General features: G+C 30.4%; 2 pseudogenes across 1 annotated transcript; one reads left to right on the forward strand and one right to left on the reverse strand.

The window, feature by feature from the left end:
- Nucleotides 1-13,278: 13,278 nt before the first annotated feature.
- On the reverse strand, nt 13,279-14,833 carry LOC111304137 (ethylene-responsive transcription factor ERF017 pseudogene; annotated as a pseudogene). The gene has a single exon (XR_016326577.1). The product of XR_016326577.1 is annotated as an ethylene-responsive transcription factor ERF017 pseudogene (transcript).
- A 375-nt stretch (nt 14,834-15,208) lies between these two features.
- On the forward strand, nt 15,209-19,305 carry LOC111302556 (protein WHAT'S THIS FACTOR 1 homolog, chloroplastic-like; annotated as a pseudogene).
- The last annotated feature ends 638 nt before the right edge of the window (nt 19,306-19,943 follow it).

The following is a 19,943-nucleotide window of genomic DNA, read 5'->3' on the forward strand; positions in this document are numbered from 1 at the left end:
AATTACAATAATTAATATTTATTTTCAATCAAAAAAATAAAAAATAAAAAAATAAAATTTTGGTTGAAAATATGTGACAATTATCCAATGATGAGATTCTTAAAAATTTCAAATGGTAAATTCTTAAGAAATTTCTAGATGAGAAATTTCTTTAAATTTGTCTAAAAATGGTGGAATAATTTAAATGAAATTTTAAGAAAAATAATTGTTATATTATTTTTTTTAAAAAAAGAGAAATAAAAAGAATTTTTTAGTAGGCCCAAATAGTGAAGAATTTAAAAATTCTAAGAAAGGAAAATTTTCTAAATTGAACTAAATGGAGGAAACTTTAGAAATTAAGATCAAAAAATAAAATAATTTCTAAATTGGCCCAAATGGTGGAGAATTTAGAAATTCTAAAAAAAAAAATTTTTAAATTGACTCAAATGGTAAAAAATTTAGAAATTAAGATCAAAAAATAAAAAAAATTCTAAATAAGCCCAAATTGTGAAAAATTTAGAAATTCAAAAAGAGAAAATATTTCTAATTTGATCCAAATGGTGGAATAATTAGATATATTTTTGACAAAAAAAATAAAACTAAAAAAAATCTTTCCGATGACGGAGCCTTTTCAAAAAAGCAAATTGAATTTTTGAATACTTTTGAGGTGAGAAAATATTTTTAAGAGTTCTACTAGATTGATGAAAAAATCTTAAGAATTATGTTCAATATTGAAAATTAAATTTTAAAACCATTAGAATCAAAACCTTAGGATAAATTTAAAATAAAATGGTACCATCATTTGGATGGACATATGGGGGTGTTATAACTTTTCTCACATGTAACCAAACTCCCGAACCCTGTTCTGGTTAACATACTCTAACCTATTCTTTTAAGGACCCTTAGTCAAGCTTAGGAGCTCCTTAAAAGGATAGATTCCTTAAGTGGTCAATCACACCTAATTAAAAAAGATTGGTGGTGACTCCATCCATTTATTAAGTCTAGCTATAGATTTTTGGATCTATATGTTATGATAGTTTGGTGACTCCATTAGGGACAGCTATAGAGAGTCAAGCCATAAACTTTTAAATTTGTCCTATCATTTGTCTAATGGTTTTAAATTGTGATGATTTGTGTTATTTGTTTACAAACTTTTTTTATCTTGTATTTTATTTTTGAGACAAGAAACCTATATGTTCCTTCACATATACTATCACATGTATTTGCATTACATAAGCTCTATACCCAGGTTTTGTCTTTTTTAAGAGGAAGTAAAGTATCTATTCTTTTATGAGATGATAATCTCTATAATGGCTACCAAAATACTTCCACTCAAATTGAATCCTTTTTTTTGGTAACCTGTGATGGATGAAGATTGGACTATCTTACTAGTCTGTGATAGACGATGATGAATAATTTAGGAACCTTTAGTGTCAAAGTCATCTAACCCTGCATATAATCAACACCTAAGAGGACTAGCTTTAGGATAGAGCCTTTCCTACCCAGTGATAGATGTAACCCGAAGTTAGGACACAAGAAGGAACGATTTATGATCTAACTATTTTATTTGTTTGACTTTGTGCATTTGCATTACCATATCATGCATCATTTTCATTGTCATATGTAACATTCCACATCTGCATCATTTTTATTTCATCCATGAAAAGGTACATTTCATGCATCAACGTATCATGTATAAAGCATAATATTTTTAATCATAATTATGGCACTCAAGGTTCAAAGAAAGCTCCACAAACCAAAAATCTCACATAATCAACTCATCAATACAATACAAGGGCTCGAGCCAGACAAATGGAATAAAAAAATTTCAATCGTCTTGAAAGGATAGAGAAAGCCTAAGAGAAGCTAGAAGGGGAATTGAATAGGATTTTAAAAGCTTTGAACAAATTAAACAAGAAAAATGGTATAGAAGAAAGTACTAACCAATAAGACTATCTATCATAAGAGGTGGATGACTTACTGTACCCTCTTGATTTTAAGCCACATCAAGCTCAACCCACACAAGGCTCACCATCATAACAGTTTACCTATCTTATAGGGTACACATACCCTAAAATGCCATCAGCTTTAAATCTGGGATAGTATCAGAGTTATATAAATTTTATCTTTACTGAGAAGGTAGTAGAACCAATACTAGTCCCTAATTTGGATGATTTAGAAGAGAAAAAAAATTAAGGCTGAAAGAAAATGAGACTTTAGAAGCCTCAAAAGTTAAATAAAAGATGAACTTGTTAGAGAAAATATTACGAGCAATTGAGGGAATTGGTTTTTATGGTTCAGTGGTGCTACTGGGCTCTGTTTAGTCTTGAATGTTATTATTTCTCTGAAATTCAAGGTGTCAGAGTTTGAAAAATATGATGGTATAAAGTGTCCAAAGACCTACATTATCATGTACTATTAGAAGATGGTTATCCATGCTCATAATAAAAAGCTACTAATACATGTGTTCTAAGATAGTTTTATGGGCTTTGCTGCTAGGTGATATGTTCAGTTGGATAGGACTCACATTCGTTCTTAGAGTGATATGGCCCATGATTTCATTAATCAGTACTGACATATCATAGAATTAGCCCCTGATCTTTTTTTTTTTGCAAAATATGAAAGAAAAAATGATTGAGTCATTTAAAGAATATACCTAAAGGTGAATGGATATTACTTTTCAAGTACAACCTCCTGTGACTAAGAAAGAGATCATAATATTGTTCGTCAGCACCCTAAAATCTTCTTATTATGAAAATATGATAGAGAATGCAATAAAAAATTTCGCTGACATGGTGATCTCAAATAAAATAATTGAGAATGTCATTAAAAATGGTAAGTTAAAAGGAGAAAAAACCAATAAAGTGTCAGAAAAGAAAGAGACTGAAGCTCAAACTATGAGTTTTGACAGACAGTTCAAAGGATATCTACCATATCCATAAGGTTACTCTTCATACTATCCTACTGTGAACAATATCTCATCCTACCCATACCACAACCATCTTACTCATCTACATACCAGCCTATTTTTAGCCTCTAAACTCTCACATATAGCTATAACATTCAACCTCTCGTAAGACCCCAAATTTATTTTGTTAGCCTAGCAAGTGGTTCACGAGAGTAACGAATTACTCGAAAAAAATTCATATTTGATGAAATCCTCATGACTTATATGAAGTTATACCGAGAGCTCTACAATAATCACTTGATTGCCTCTAGTCATTTGGAACCATTCAAGTTATCTTATCCTAAGTGGTATGATTCTATAACTCACTGTGACTACCACTATGAAATTATCGATCATTCCACAAAAAATTGCATGGCCCTAAAACATAAGGTGCAACGATTGATCAATGATGAAATAATAAACTTTAATCAAAGAGGAACAACAACACCTAATATTAGTGGCAATCCATTGTCTAATTATAATGTCAATGCTCTAAGTGAGAATTAAGAACACATTAATCTAAAAAGGCTTGGAGAGCTACAATAAATCAAGGAGCCAAATGTTAAGAAAGATTATTCACTTAATTGCATGGGGTCATAATTTAAAAAAAATGATGTTAAGGCTGGTTGAATGTTGCTTTTCATTCAAGGATTTCTTTCAAAAGTAATGCTAAAATTTCTTTTAGACAATAGGATTTTATTTGTTATCATTTTAATAAAAGGCAAGTTAATGCATTTTATTACATTTTCTTTCAACCATTATTCCATACTTTGTCACCTTTCATAATTTTTCATTCCCATTTTCTAATTTCAAATGATGAATGTTTGACAAGGACAACAATAATTCTGGGATTAAATTTTGAAAACTCGTTCACATTGATTTGAAGAGATTATTTGAAAAAAATAAGCTACCGACGGATGTGAAATAGATATATCTTAAAGATGTGCAGTCTTTTATAAATATCCATGAGCTTGTTTTATTCAATAGATGATCTTCAAGGAAAGTATTCACATTTGAGATGAAAAATGATCATTTTTCTTTTACCATTTGAAAATCCATTCATTGTTATCCCTTTGAGCCTATTATGATTTCTTATTCTAAAAAAACTTGATCAATGATCACCCTCCACACTAGAGGATAATTTTTTTTTAAAAAAAGGTAAAATATCACAAAAGATCTAAAAAAAATGTAAAAAAAAAGAAAAATGAATGTCATAAATGATTTGGGGTAAAGTAATGAGAGTTCTTTTGTGAGGAATGAGATGAAAAAGGAAAAAGTAGTGAAATAATATGGAATGGGATAAAATGCCAAGTTGCATCAATGAAAAAAAATAATCCTTTAGTTTTGAACCCTTTAAACGCATGTGTCGAGCTTATTTTGTCCATTTCTTTCATGACCCCCCACTATGACCTACATTACAACCTTTAAAAGTCTATTTGGATAAAATATAAGTGCTTAAATTGAATGATCATATGTTAAGCTAAGGTATGCTTGTGATAGAACAACGAAATCATGCTTCAGAGATTGATGTGTGAGAGATATTATTAATGAATGGAGAAAAATGAAAAAAAATGAAACAATGAAAAAAAAAAAAGACTCAAATTGAAAATTTGAAATGACGATTTGGGTAGAAAATTTTTAAGCTGAAGTTCGATAGATAGTTCACATTGATGAAAAATCAAAGACATATGAAGATCTTTTGAAGTTGGAGCAAAGTTCAATGAGCTTAAAATGATTTCAAAAGTCAATGGAATAAGTTTTTGAAAAAAAATTTTGGATTAATGTTAAAAATTATCTAAATATTCATTGTTTGGATATTGTTACTCCATTTATTCAATACCATTTCTAAGGACACGCTTTGAATTCGTTTCTTTGTCTATTTATTTTTGTACCAGACTCACTCCTCATTGATTATCTTTTTCTTAATTCACCTTGTGCTCTTTTATTGTTGCATCTCCAAGATAAATTGAGAAAATGTTTGATTGCATTATAATTTTCAAAAATTAGAATGATGATGAATGAATGATAATGTGCATAAAAGATTCTTGCACTCATTTGAAAAGAAATTCAGGATGATAGGGGATAAAAAAATGAAGAGATATCTGAAACTTGAAAAGATGATTTGAAAGGATATGCAATGATGGGTATGATGATGAATTGGTCAACATAACTTGTGAGTTATGATCAAATGATGAAAATAATGTAAAGTTAGAGTTGGTTTTAAGGTTGAAATTCAAAAGAAATTGAGATTCTTTTCTGGATTGGAGTTATCAGATTCAGAACCCTATAAACACAAGCTCACACAGATCATATAAATACACATAAAAAAATCAAAAAGAGAGGTAAAAATTAGATAAAGCAATCAAGAAAATTTTTCGAAGATTTTTTGGGATTTAAAAAAAATATATTTTTTTTGAAAAAATCTAAAAAATTCTCAGATTTTGACGACTTTTTTCATTCTTTGCCTCTAAGTCGAGTTACTGAGCCGCTTTCTGTGTTTAAATCCAAGCCGCATCGAGCCGTTTCAGTCGAGCTATTTCATTTTTTTTGTATTTTTTTGGTATTTTTGTTTTTATGAGTTTTTTTTTTTAGCATTTTTGCTGATTAAATTTAGAAAAAAAAGTAAAAAATAATTTTTTTTAAAGAATAAGTATTAATTATCCAATGATAAAATTTTTAAAAATTTCAAATGGTAAATTTTATAAAATTCTTAGGTGAAAAATTTTATATAAATTTGTCCCAAATGGTAGAATAATTTAAATAAAGTTTCAATAACAATAATTAATATTTATTTTTAATCAAAAAAATAAAAAATAAAAAAAATAAAATTTTGGTTGAAAATATGTGACAATTATCCAATGATGAGATTCTTAGAAATTTCAAATGGTAAATTCTTAAGAAATCTTTATGTGAGAAATTTCTTTAAATTTGTCCCAAATGGTGGAAGAATTTAAATAAAATTTTAAGAAAAATAATTGTTATATTATTTTCTTAAAAAAAAAGAAATAAAAAGAATTTCTAAATAGGCGCAAATGATGAAGAATTTAGAAATTCTAAAAAAAAAAAATTTCTAAATTGACCAAAATGGTGGAAACTTTAGAAATTAAGATTAAAAAAATTTCTAAATAGGTCCAAATAGTGGAGAATTTAGAAATTCTAAAAAAAAAAATTTTAAATTGATCCAAATTATGAAAATTTTAGAAATTAAGATAAAAAATAAAAAAAATTTCTAAATAGGTCCAAATGGTGAAAAATTTAAAAATTCAAAAAGAGAATATATTTCTAATTTAACCCAAATTGTGGAATAATTAGATATATTTTTGATAAAAAAAAAAACTAAAAAAAATCTTTCCGAAAATAGAACCCTTTCAAGAAAACAAATGGGATTCTTAAATACTCTTGAGGTGAGAAATATTTTTAAAAGTTTTACCAGATTGATGGAAGAATCTTAAGAATTATTTTCAATATGAAACATTAAATTTTAAAACCATTAGAATCAAAATCCTAGGATAAATTTAAAATAAAATGGTACGATCCTTTGAATGAGTATGTGGGGGTGCTATAACTTTCTCCACATATAATCAAATTCTCGATCTCTATTCTGGATAACAGACTCCAACTTATTCTTTTAAGGACCTTTAGTCAAGCTTAGGAGCTCCTTAAAAGAATAAATTCATTAAGTAACCAATCACACCTAGTTAAAAAAGATTAGTGGTGACTCCATCTATTTGTTAAGTCTAGCTATAGATCTTTGGATCTATATGTTATGATAGAAATATTTTTATTTATTTATTTTATGCAAAAAAATAAAAATTATCGATAACCTAAACTTTCTCAATTATCCCCAACGTCTAAGTAAACTTTTGAAGTAAATTCGATTTTCATAATTTTTTTTCTCCCTAACAGTTTTATATTGATGCGATGTTAGAGCAAATGAATTATGCAATGAACGCCAAAACTAGAACAATTGATTTAATCAATTTTAAGTGTATTTTTCCATATTCACTTATTTTTTACCATTTCTTTTTTAAAACAATAATTAAAAAATGTAAGAAATTTTACCTATAATTTTTTTTTTTGGTTTGTAAAGGAAATTTTTTAATTCCCTAACATCTAAATGGAATTAAATTTATAAAACATTGTTTTGAATTCCCTTCAATATCTAGGTAAGGTTTTTAAGATATTTTTTTATTTGTTTTTAAACATTTTAACTTTTAAAACCCTCTTACTAAAAAGAAATCTTGAAACCAAAATTATCCTATTTAAATAATAATAATAATAATAATATAATAATAATAATATCTTAATACGAGAGGACTATAATCTCACTTTCATAATTACCATTTTTCTATAATCATGCATGCAAAAGAGCAAAAAATATAAACAAATATGTTATAAAATGATCAAGATTAAGAAATTATACCCCACAAGTTTTTGTTGTTGAAGTCCCAAACTTATAATCAACCAAGCCCACTAAATCAACCAGAACCATATAGTTTGGGTTGGATTCACCACAATTAGGTTAGGCTGTCAAGCTGGGGCAGACTTTGGGTTAGTGGGTTGTAAGTGAGTCGGTTCAGGTTGACCTGACCCATTTGTTTTTACACTTTATAAAAGCTTAAGTTTTTTTTTTATAAAACCATTTCCTAAAAAAGAAACTCTCTTCTCTCATTCAAAAGAACCAATAGCCTAGAATTCGACGGTACACCACTACCACTACCGTAGGTCAGTTGTCTTTCTTCCTCAAATTTGAGCCATGGCTTCTTCTCTTTGCCCTATTCACAGTCTAGCCTTCTTTTGTCCTTAAAACAACCCAAAAACTCCAAAACTAAGCCAAAAGCCAAAAAACTTCAAACCTCCTAACTTTTTCCTCCGTCATCAGATCCCTTTGTATTTTTAATATGTGGTTCCCCTGTCCTCACTCTTCATTTTCACTATTTCAGATCTTCTTAAAGCCTTTTATCGTTCTTTGTCTTTCCTCTTTCTTTTTTTTCTTTTTAGTGAAACTGACTTCTCTCTTTTTTACACTCTAGGTTCAGTGCCGCTCCTCCTATACCGCTGCTGGCCTTGCTGTCTCCTCTAGCGTTGATGGCTTCCTTTGTTATGCTATAGATTTTTTTTGTTTTGTGATTTTTTTATGTTAGATGGTATGGGCATTGGTGGTCACGATGGGAAGACGTGCGTGAGAACTGTGTGAAGGTGGGAGTAGTTGGGTTTAAGGGTGCGATAAGGTTGGGCAGGTGAAGGTTAAGGGTGTGTAGAGTGTGTGTGGTGTTGGGATAGTGTGGAGATTGGCCTAATACAAGCAAGGGTGCAAGGACTTGCTTGATTTTGGGCACAAGGTTCTATGAGGCTTGTAAAGGCTATGCGTCGAGATTGGGAGATACGGGTATGAAAGGACTATATTATGGGCTTCGAAGTGGGCAAGGTACTTGGGTGGAGTTGGGATAATGGCTGAATGGGGTCGTTGTTGGAGCTTAGTGTTGGGTTTGATTTTTGCCTCTAGGTTGTGGATGTGTGGAGTACTATTTGATAAAATGGGAGATTGGCGCACACCCTGATTCTAGGTGTGGGCAAGGATGTAGAAAAATGCTAAAAAAGAAAGAAATGGGGGTGGAGGTCTCCTCTTTGATGTCGAGTGGTTCTCTTTTTTTATCTTGTCAGTTTGTTTCCCATCCTTGCTCTTAGGGTTTAGCCTTGGAACTAATTTCTTGAAGTTTAGTTGAATTGGGCAGAGAATCACTTGACTTATGGTGTGGTGGAACCTACTAGGTTTTGGGATAGTGGATTATTCATGAATTTGTGATGAGATTAGAGATAAAAGTAGAAGTTGAAAATTGAAAAGCTAAAAATGGTGCATGTAGAAGGTCAACGGACCTAGCTTTAGTCTTTTTTTTTTTTTTTGCTATTTATCAAATAATAATAATAATAATAACAATAATAATAATAATAAATTTTAAAAATAATTTTTTTTGAAAGAAAAAAATTCGAAGGTAAATAGATTGCTTAGTCCTCAAAGTCAGAATAAGATGTGCTGTACCTGATAGCTTAAGACAATTGACTGTAGGTCGTGCATTCAAGATAACTCCAACAAATAGCCACCGACAAGACTCAAATTTAAGATCTCTTCATTGATGAAAATGATTTTAATTGATTGAACCAATCACTTGTTGGTATTCTAAAAATAATTAGATAAATATAATTGGGTTTTAAAATCAAATGTTGAAATCAAAATTAAACAAACTTAAATTAATTGGATAAAATTAAGTGTGTACAGAGATGTGTAATGAAAATTGGGTGATTTTGCGCCTGCCTCGGTGGATTTTATACTGAATAAGGATGAATTGCCAACATCTCCTTAAATGTTATTTTAGACCATTAGAGTACTGAGTTACTGAGTTGGGTGTTCTCTTTGTATTCTATTGGATGTTTGTAATTCTGCTTAGAAAGTAATGAAATATTATTGATTTTTGAATTTTTTTTTTTTATTATCCATGATTTTCAAATCTCAAAAGATTACGTTAAAGTCTAATTTTTTACATGTGTTTAATAAACACTCCAAGAGAAATATAAAAAAAAAATTATGGTAACAGTGTTTTAAAAATACTTTTAAATTTATTATATAAAATAATATTTTTCTATCATTAAATTTAAAATCAGTATATTTAAACTCTAGTTAACAAAAAAAAAAAAAAAAAAAAGAGAACGATAACGATCCTTTGAATCACCTTCACCTAGATTTATCTATTTATTTTATGGTCTCCTTTATACAATTTTCAACATCAGACTTTTTTATTGTAGGTGCGTACAAGCCAGCTAAGATGATGGCACGTACATTTTTAACATGGTCATGACTACATCATTATTTTACTTTGTACTTATGATTAAGTATAATTGAAAAGATTAAAATTTAAAATGTTAAGCCTAATAAAAAAATTTTCGTATTATTTATTTTAAATTATAATCTTGAGAGTGAACAATTTAATTTATTTTGATCATGGGCCTCTATCAGGCCTTGTCGGAGCCTACATTGACCCAGAAACTTGGCATAATATTTTCTCTTGGTCACGCTCCTCTTCGCCTTAACTAATCATCTCCTCCAACAAAATAAGCAAATAAACAATGCTCTCTTGATCTTGCGCATCTTAGATTCTCTCCACCTCTGTCGACAAATTTCAAGTTCCCTAAACTTAAACATTTTAGAAAATACTGCCAGCACCTTTGAGTTATAATCTCTCAACACCCCCCCCCCCCCCCCCCCCCCCCCACAACCAGCAGGCCCTGGCTTACCTTTCACAGAGTCATCAACATTAAACTTCAGAACACCCTCCTGAGGAGGAACCCAGCAACAAGTAATATAGATCTACCAGGTTTACAAACAGATGAAGGAACAATCCACTGGGTTAATCCACCACAAAGAATCCGAAATAACAATCTCTTCCTTATTAGCTTTAATCCAAAATAAAGATTAGATCTACGTTTGACAAGAAACAACAGCTTCTCAATGTTAAGTTTCTTATTTTCGATAACGACCTAATTTCTCATTAGCCATATAGACCAACATGCAGCAGCACAAGTTACGATCCACCAAACTTTCAACAGACCAGTAAAAGGGCTCTCAAGACATTGTAGAAGCAGAAACTGATTCAATGATCCTGGAAGACACGATTTAATATCCCACCAAAGCAGGAAACCACACCAAAATTCATAAATGAAATGACAAAGTCACAAAATAACATCAGATGATTCACTTCTTCAACCTCCAGATTGCAACAAGGGCAAAAGACGTTGAGCATTAGCTAAAGGGATACTTTGATCTTTCAGAAAAGACTAGATCGGTATTCTGCCCAAGATAATGAGCCATGGGAAGCATTGTACTTTAGGAGGAATATTAACCCGCATAACTCTGGCATATCCGATATGTTGTTAGATTGATTAAGTAAGACAGTCATCAGCCTTACAGTCTTCGATGCCAAGGATAATATACTAGTCGTAGACAACGTTGGTCTTTATCTGTGAAGCCACGTGCACATGGTACGAAATCAATGACTGATTACCGTACGCAATCTCTGGCCATGTTCGCTCGCTTTATGGCTTCTTCAAGATTTTGGGACCTGAAATTCTCTTCTGCTGCACATAAAAAACCCTGCATGCTTTGCGGAGGCATGATTGCTTTAGCTAAAAAAAAACATAGCCAAGTTTGATAAGATTTAATTGTTACCAAAGAAAGAAACGAATAAAAATTGCAACACTGATTAGTTATTATAATATGAGTTAATAAGTTAAGAATTCATTTTTGATACATAGATAAAATAATTTTTTAATTTCACAAACTGACTATCACATATTTAACTTATTTTTAATTATTTTTATTAAATTATAAAAAATATTTGTCATTTTTATTAATTCTTACCATGTTAATTAATATGATAATTTTTCATTACTTAATATGATCCATAATGGAGGAATTTAAAATGGAGGTGAATAAGAATTCATTACTCAATAAGAATTTCTATTTTTTCCAAATAATTTAAGGACTCGTAATATTTATGTTCTATATCAATTACGAGTCATGTGATGTAGAATTACATCCTAAAATATTAATATTACATGTAGAATTACCTCGATATAACTTTTTTTTATTAATGATACTAAATGCAATATTTAAAAAAATGATATAGAAAGGACTGCTTCGAAAGGAATAAAAAAGAAAACTAATGAGAATTTCGGCCTCGAAGAGACAAAGTCCTCCTTAATTATGCAACAATAATTTGTGAAAAATTCATTGAAACTAGTAGAAGAGTCAAAGAAGCAGAGTAACATTCTTTTTTTTTTTTTTTTTTTTGATGAAAAGAAATCAGAGATCGTTAAAACTCCATGAAGATGCAAGACATGATGCAAGACATGATGCAAGAAATAGCAACGCTTGTGGGGCAATATAAGGAATGACTTTCAAAATATTTGGCTGCAAAAGTATCACTTATGTCTTATGCTACCGCGGTTTGACCCCCTAGTCTTCAGTGACAGATTTGTCTGTCAGTATCGTCGCGCGTTTAATTAGATTTTTAGGCGGCGCGTGAGACGGATCCTTGGCCTGGCCGTACTCACCCTCCTTCACGCTATCAACTTCCATTTGCTACGGGATTGAATCTTTTTATTTATTTATTTAATTTTTTCATCTCAACTGTGGCACGTTTTAGGATAATTGTTGAGTTTTCATTTTTTATTTTTAAGTTTTCGATTAATTTATAAAATGTGGGTTTTGAGCACGTGTTGAAATTGGAAGTCTGACATTATCTCAAGAGCAGTGGGGCACTCAAAAAGTTGATGGAAAAAATACGATTTTTTAATAGGCTTCCTTCCTTTCATCCTTTTATTTTCTGTGGATGCAGTGGTTTTGAAATGGTGAACACATAACTTTATAATCAATTTGGTATTGCATAGTGACCAAGGAAATGAAAGAGATTGCTAAAATTACAAATAAAACAAAATGATTACTTGGTTTCATCATATTTCTTACAGAAGAAATCAGAATTTGATGTAATTAAACATTCTCTCATAAGTAATACACATCAAATTCTATATAAAAATATAAAAATTTAAATTTAGTTGTTAAGATTAAAATTTTAATATTTTATTAACATATTATGTAATTATGGATAAAACTTGATATTTCACAAGCTAATAAATGGAGTCAAAATTATGCTCTTGTCACCGTTTTTCTTTAGGTTGGAGTGATTTAAAAATATTAGATTTATATGTTTGATATGAGGTGTCAGTTTAAAAATCATAATAATTTGTATTCGATAATTATATTATTTTATTTGATAATAATTTAAAATTTTTTTATGGTAGTGATTTTAAAAGGATAATAAGATTAACTCATTTGGGGAGTGATTTGATTTCTAGAATGAAAATTTTTTATCACAGTTAAAAAATAATTTTTAATATTATTTTTGACTATTTTGCTCAGACAAAAAAATTTAATAACATTGCCTCAAATTTTTTTTAAGAGTACGAGATCGATTTCTTTTTTTAAATAAAAACTAATAGTATATATATATATATATATAGCAATAAAAAAGTTGAGCAGCCTTGAATTAATTTGTCCTTGTTAATTGTGATGAAGAGTAGCTTTTTGCCTACTTTTATAGATTGATAAAGTGTTAAAATTATACACATAAAAAAAAGTGAAAATTGTAATTTTTTTTTATCAGAAAAGTTGAAGATTATAATCAATTACATATGTCAATGTCATTGTAAGTTCTAGGATACCAATTTAGATTTTATATGAAAAAAGATCACTCTAGACAAGCATCTTTATATATAATGAAGATAATCTTAGGAAGATATTAAATCCAAATAAAATTTGAAGATATTTTATTAAATTATAAAAAAATGTAAACAAATTTCTAAAATATGATATATTGACCGATGTAGTGTAACTGTCCAAGTTCTATGAGTACAGCATGATATTTCTAGAAGCATTGTCCAATGAGGGTGACCCTAGATCATACGAAAAGCCATAAACCGAAAAAAAAAATCTTCATAATTCCGTTTCAAGTTCGAGTTGAATTTTATTAGCTAAAATCTTAGGTGAACAAGCGGCAGCTGTCTTGCAAATGCCAAGCGATGCCATGCATGTCAACACAGCTGCCATTTGAGAAAAAGAAAAAAGAAAGGGAGACCAAATGCCATGTCCTACTCTGAAGAATCCACTAATGCCAAATCTGAATTCTCGGTTCTGACCCACCTTAATTTCCTGGAAGAGGCCTTTTCTTATAATTCCAATATCAAGCAATGCCAATTCCGGACCCAAGAAAAATTAATGGTCGCTCGGTAGGGAGACAGACGGTACGAAAAAACCTGGACCGTTCCCCCCTGATGAAATTCAATTTTCAACCATCACTCTAGCTGGGAAAAAAAAAATCAGAGACCCTGGCAGCTAAAATTCGCCAAGCTCCTGATTATCTAACTACCTCTATATATCCAAGAAAAGAATGACCAAAAGAAAAAGACTATTACACTTTTTAAGTACTCCAATTGAGGCTTAGAAATTCCAAAGAAACGATGACTGTGATAAATCGTCGCCACCGTTTTGATCATCATCCAAGTTATCATCAGTAGCCGGAGGGTAGATCAGTTGGTCACCAGGGAAGTGATCAAGCCCTGGATAAAAGCCATAATCGGGCATCCCTTGGTTGGTATCCAACATGCTTAAAAACGACGACCAATCTATCATTTCATGACCCTCCACTTGTGTTGCCGCTCCCCCATCTGACGCTGACATCGATGAAGACGATGTGTACTGTTCTGTCCACACATTGTTGTTGTTGTAACGTAAATGAGATTCATTTGAACTAATATTAGTATTATCCTTGTTATTTCCTTGAATCCTATCAGCTTCCACCTCGTTAGCAAACCTGGCCGCTACCACTTGAATTTCTTGCGGGCTAAGTGACCTCCCTCCAACGATTTCTGGTGGATTGTCAGGGAAATTGAACTTAGCATCACGGCCACGTAAACAATAAAGAGCCGCATCAAACGCCCTGGCTGCTTTCTCCGCCGAGTCGTAAGACCCTAACCAAATACGCTCACGGCTGTTGGGAAGTCGAATTTCGGACACCCATTTACCCCATTTCCTCTTTCTTACACCCTTGTACTTTGAACTATTACTTGTGTCCGAGACATGCTCCGTGGGTGATGTTGAAGATTGTCCGCAGGTTGGCTTCATCAATAAATCCCCACCTCAAAACAATATTTAAGTATTAATTTTTTGAAAAAGGGTCCCTGCTATTGTGACTAAAAAGGTTGTTTCAATCTTCAGGCTGAGGTTCGGATAATGAAAATGGCGGCTCTTTGAGAGTATATATAGGGGAGCAAGGGTGAATACTGGAGAAGTTGAGTGTTGTTTTTTGTTGAAGGATCTAAGCGTGTTGAAGAGGAGTAAAGAAAGCGGGTACGTGGCAGTCGTTTAAAGGCCAAACCCAGGTAGAAACGCGGTAAGAACCGTAGGCGAAAAGCACATGTAAATATTTGGGCATGTTTTTCTACGTTTGGTCGTTTTTTCCTATTTATTTAATAATATAATAATAATTTTATGAAAATATATCGAAATTTAAATATTAAAATTTATTAAATATCATTTTTTTAATTAACTGTAAATTAGTGGGATAAAAACTCGGTTTTTATAATAATGTAAAAACAGTTTAAACCAGTAAGAGAGAGTAGAAAAGAAGCAATGGTCGGTCACGGGAGGCTTCCTCCTTGCGTGTTGGATTTATGCTATTTGCAGTCTATCTTAAGGCGCGTAGCAACACACTCTTTGCTTTGCTTTTACCATCAGATCTGGGGGCCCGGTATTATCTGTTACATTAAAAAAAATTTGGACTTTTGCATGAAAATTGAATTAATTGTATTGTAGTTAATGCTTTTTTTTTTCTCCTTTTGGGTGAGCTAGCACGATGATTCTATGAAAATTCTTGAGTTAACTCAAAGTATAATCTTTCATTTTTCAATCATGTAACGTATGAGAGATTATTACATAAATTCTTCCTATCACATTATCTATAGGTCCTTTAATAATATTATTCTATGTCAATATTTTTTCCACATTAGATCATATAAAAGAAACTCTCTAACAATGTTGACAAACGACAAACGAGAGAAAAAAAAATCCTTCCAACTAGAGTATCAATCATACTGCCAATTTTAGTTTCTTGCCAACGTGAGTCTATCCTTGCTTTGATTGTTTTTTATATGTAATGTTCTTTGATTTTGGGACGTTGTTCAATATCTCAATTTTTGTAAGTATTTACTTTGTTAATAATATATATTTGAATTAGTGGCGAAGCAAAAAATTTTACTTATATCCAAACAAGTATAAATATTTTGTATCCCAAAAACATTTTACTTGGAAACACTTGTAAATGGAGAGGAGTTTTATTAATTAGTAATTAAGTAATTTAACATTTGGCTATTGCCTTTTTTATCTTACGATTTTTTAATATAAATATTAATGTTACATTTTGTCTAAGAAAACTCATTTATAGTATTATATTCGTCTATAAATCTTTTTAAAAAAATATGATTAGGTCAGACAATGGTAAAAGTGGAGGAACAAAAAGAATAGGCAACAGACATGTACTCTGAAAAAAAAAAGAAGAATAAAAGCCTGGATAGACAGAGAAAGTTAGGTGGAAGGAATTTTTACAGCATTGAATTCTATAGGAACATAACCCATGGGAACGGGTTTTAATACTATGTTTGCTAGAAACGATAAAGATAAAAGGATTAATAAGATAATTAAATTATTGTTAAATAACAGATAGTATTGTAAATCTCAGTTATTTGATTAATTTTTTTTATTTTTTATCATTTCGTCTTTTATACCAAAAAAAAAAAAGAATTGTTTAAAGAATAAAGCGCGTGACAGGCAAGTTTACTTTTACTCGCCGGGACTCAAAACTTCATTGACATTTTGGAAGACAGATATGGGCAGGGAGGATGGCGACTGGAGACCCAATTGACCTTATCATGGGCCCCTTCTGTAACGAAACCAAACCAAACTCAAACTCGGACTAGCGTAGAGTGGAAATGTACATAGATTACAGACAGGTTTGTAAATTGGTTAAATTCCAGGAATTGTCCACCCACCCACAAAAAGCGAATTAAATTAATGGTGCATGCACCCTTAATTCCATCGAGAAAGTTCACAGGTCCCAATCTTCTGGATTTAATTAAATCTTAGTCATCCACGAGGTTGAAAAGTTTAGCAGACAAAGAGGATTACTCGCCCAATAAAAATATATATATTCACATGGTTACCATAAAATAAACTTAATATTGAGTCTTCAATATGGTATGGCTATTTTATTGGGTGAAAACCGACAAGAGTTAAGCCAGCTGGTTGACTAATCTGAAAGAGAATAAAGTTTTTTTCTTTCAACCTGAATCTGAACAGAAGAAAAATAGTAGTTTCCAAATTTCCAGAAAAAGATGAGTAATGGGTGAGAGAATGTTGCTGTGGTTGTTGTTACGCGTTTGTCAACTCAGACTGACGACGTAACGTATCTCGTTTATCTCGCGATTTTCTGGTCATCACCAGCATTATTCGATTTTCTTATATTATTATGATACTAGTTTGAAAAGTATCATTATTCATTAGATTTGAATTAATACAATGTTATATACATATTAATACAATATTCATACTAAAAAAAAAAAGCTCTCAGTTGAGTCTTAATTTTAGTTTAGGTATAATGAATAGAGCTTGTTGTTGAACATATTATTAAATTTATAGATTTATTAAATAAAAAATTTAATCGATTAAATTCAAATAAATTTATTTTTATATTAAATCAAGCTTGAGTTAAAAAATATAAAATTAAATTGAATTTAAATCAAGTTTCGAATTTTAAATTTAAAATCAAGCTCAACTTAAAATTTTATAATGTTTTAATTTGATTTAATTTAATTAAACTACACTTCTATATTAGATGATAAAAAAACCCATGTGTAAAAAATAATTAAAATAATATACAATAAAATCTTGATTTAATGTCAGTAAAATTTTATTAATAATGTCTAAAATTTTGGTAATGAAAATTAATACAATATTTACATTTAAAAAAACCTCTCAGTTGAATCATAATTTGCACTTAGGTATAATGGATTGAGTTTGTTGTTGAATATATTATTAAATTTGTAATTTTATTAGATCATAAGTATAAATTGATCGAATTTAAGTAATTTAATTTTTATTTTAAATTAAATCCGAATTTAAAATATAAAATTAAATTGAGTCTAAATTAAGTTTCGATCTTTAAATTTAAATTTAGAGCAAAGCTCAATTTCAAACTTTACAATGTTTTGATTTTATTCAACTCGATTATATTCTAATATTAAATGATAAAAAAATAGATCCGTACAAAATAATTAAAATAATAGATAATAAAATTTTGTTTTAGATTTCACTATCAAACCAAATCTCCTAATCCGAAAGCTCAATCTTCATCCCTATCATGACAATAGATTTTGGTTCTTAGATACTTAGGCTCCATTAAATATTGTTTGGATTAAGTTTGCTTGACTACTAAAAAATATTATAAATAATTTTCCTTAATAAAAATGATTAAAACCATTTTTTTGTGAATAATTTATTTCTAACATATTAACAAAAAATAATGGAATAAACCTGACTTTGTTGGCCGAACATCCAATTCCAAAGGTACTCATCATGCAATGGGCCTAACAGGTATTTTCTTTAATACCCATTTATTGGGCTACAGCCCATTTTAGGCCTCTTCGAGGCCCCAACCTCCTTTTTTATTCAAAAAAATCATTAAACTGCCCCGCCGATTATCCCCGTAAGGTCACTGGACCAATTCAGGAAGCAAATTAATTAATTTACCTAAACCGCACAAAATAACTGATTTCATTAGGAAATGTCCCAAGTTGTATAAATTATATATGGATAAAAGGGAAAACTTATGGCGTGGAATGACTAAAGAAGCTTATCAAGAATTGTTGGAAGAAGAGGAAAGTTTGATTGAGGAGCAATCAACTTAAAGCTGTTGAGTTTATTACCAGGATTCTAATGATATCGGTTGATAAACGGATTCAGTTAGATAAGACAGCTGATTTTAGGAGAGATTTTGGTTTGCCAACTGAGATTAGGACCAAGTGGGTGAATCAGTATCCGCAACATTTCAGGGTGGTAAAATCTGAAGACGAAGTAGAGTTTCTGGTTGGAGCTTAATATAAATAGGAATCCTGCTTGGGTTGGGCTATTACAATTTGAATGATGAGATTGGGGTTACTTTCTTTGCCTTTTCCTTTGTAAGTTCCTTCCTAATTACAAGAAGGTGAAAGGACGCACGAAGGGAAGAAGATTGAAGATTTTCAGAAAAGGTCTTATATGTCTCCGTATGCGGATGCTAGCTAGGGAGCTGAAATTAAGCTGGGTCATTGGAATTTGACAGAAGAGCAGTAGCTGTTATGCATGAGTTGCTTAGCTTTACTATTGAGAAGAGATTGGTGACCGATCATCTCACTCATCGCCGACGGGAGCTTTGATGCCATAGAAGTTTATGACACTTCTTTTGAAGCATTTCGGCATCTTTTATGTTTCTGAAAGGGGGAAGAGATTTTGAAGCATTTGATCGATCGATGTAATAGATGTGAAGATATTCACAGTTCAAGTAGGCCCTTTGAAAATTCCTCAGAGCTCATTTACTTTTGAACTTCAAATATCTGAAAAATGATTGGTGGTTCTTGGTATGAGTTAACGTTTGTTTCCCAAAAAGGTTTTGTTGCTTTTCACTTTGATGAGGTACATGGATTCAAGTTGGGGTGTCAATTGTATCTCCATAGCTTCCTTGGTAATTGGTATATATCCAACGTGGAACGAAAGCATTCAATATCATATACCATTTTGCTTGCTTCTGATCATATTTTAGTATTTAGATCCAGTTTGCAGATTTTGAAATTTGGAAACACAGTTTCTCCATTATTTTGGGCTTCTATGGTAACTTACACATCATTTATTAGGCTAAACTAGAATCTTTTATACAGTTTTTAGATACCTAATTAAACCAAAATCATTTGATTTTAGATTTCAGTGTTTCTATTTTAATGAATTAATTCTTTCTTAAGAGTATAATTAAGCCGAACTAAGTTGATATAGTAAAAATTCGAGTTTAAGCTTAACTTGAAATTTGTTATTTGAAATTCAATTCGATCTCAATCGAATTTTAATTTTCAAATTCAAATTCTACTTGAGATTAATATCGAATAATTTGAATTCACTTGATTAAAGTTATTTATTGAATAAAAACCGAACTCAATCTTTATGTTTGACTTCAAGCTCAATTATTTATGTTCAAATTAGAGTTCAAATTTAAATTAATATACATATAAGTAAAATAATAATTTTTAATTAAAATAATAAAAATATATATTAAAATATCAAATTCTATTAGGCTTATGAATTATTCAAGTTAGACATTAAGATATA

Source organism: Durio zibethinus, chromosome 13 (assembly GCF_047325235.1).
Source record: "Durio zibethinus cultivar Kanyao isolate XHJ-2024 chromosome 13, ASM4732523v1, whole genome shotgun sequence".
NCBI lineage: Eukaryota > Viridiplantae > Streptophyta > Magnoliopsida > Malvales > Malvaceae > Durio > Durio zibethinus.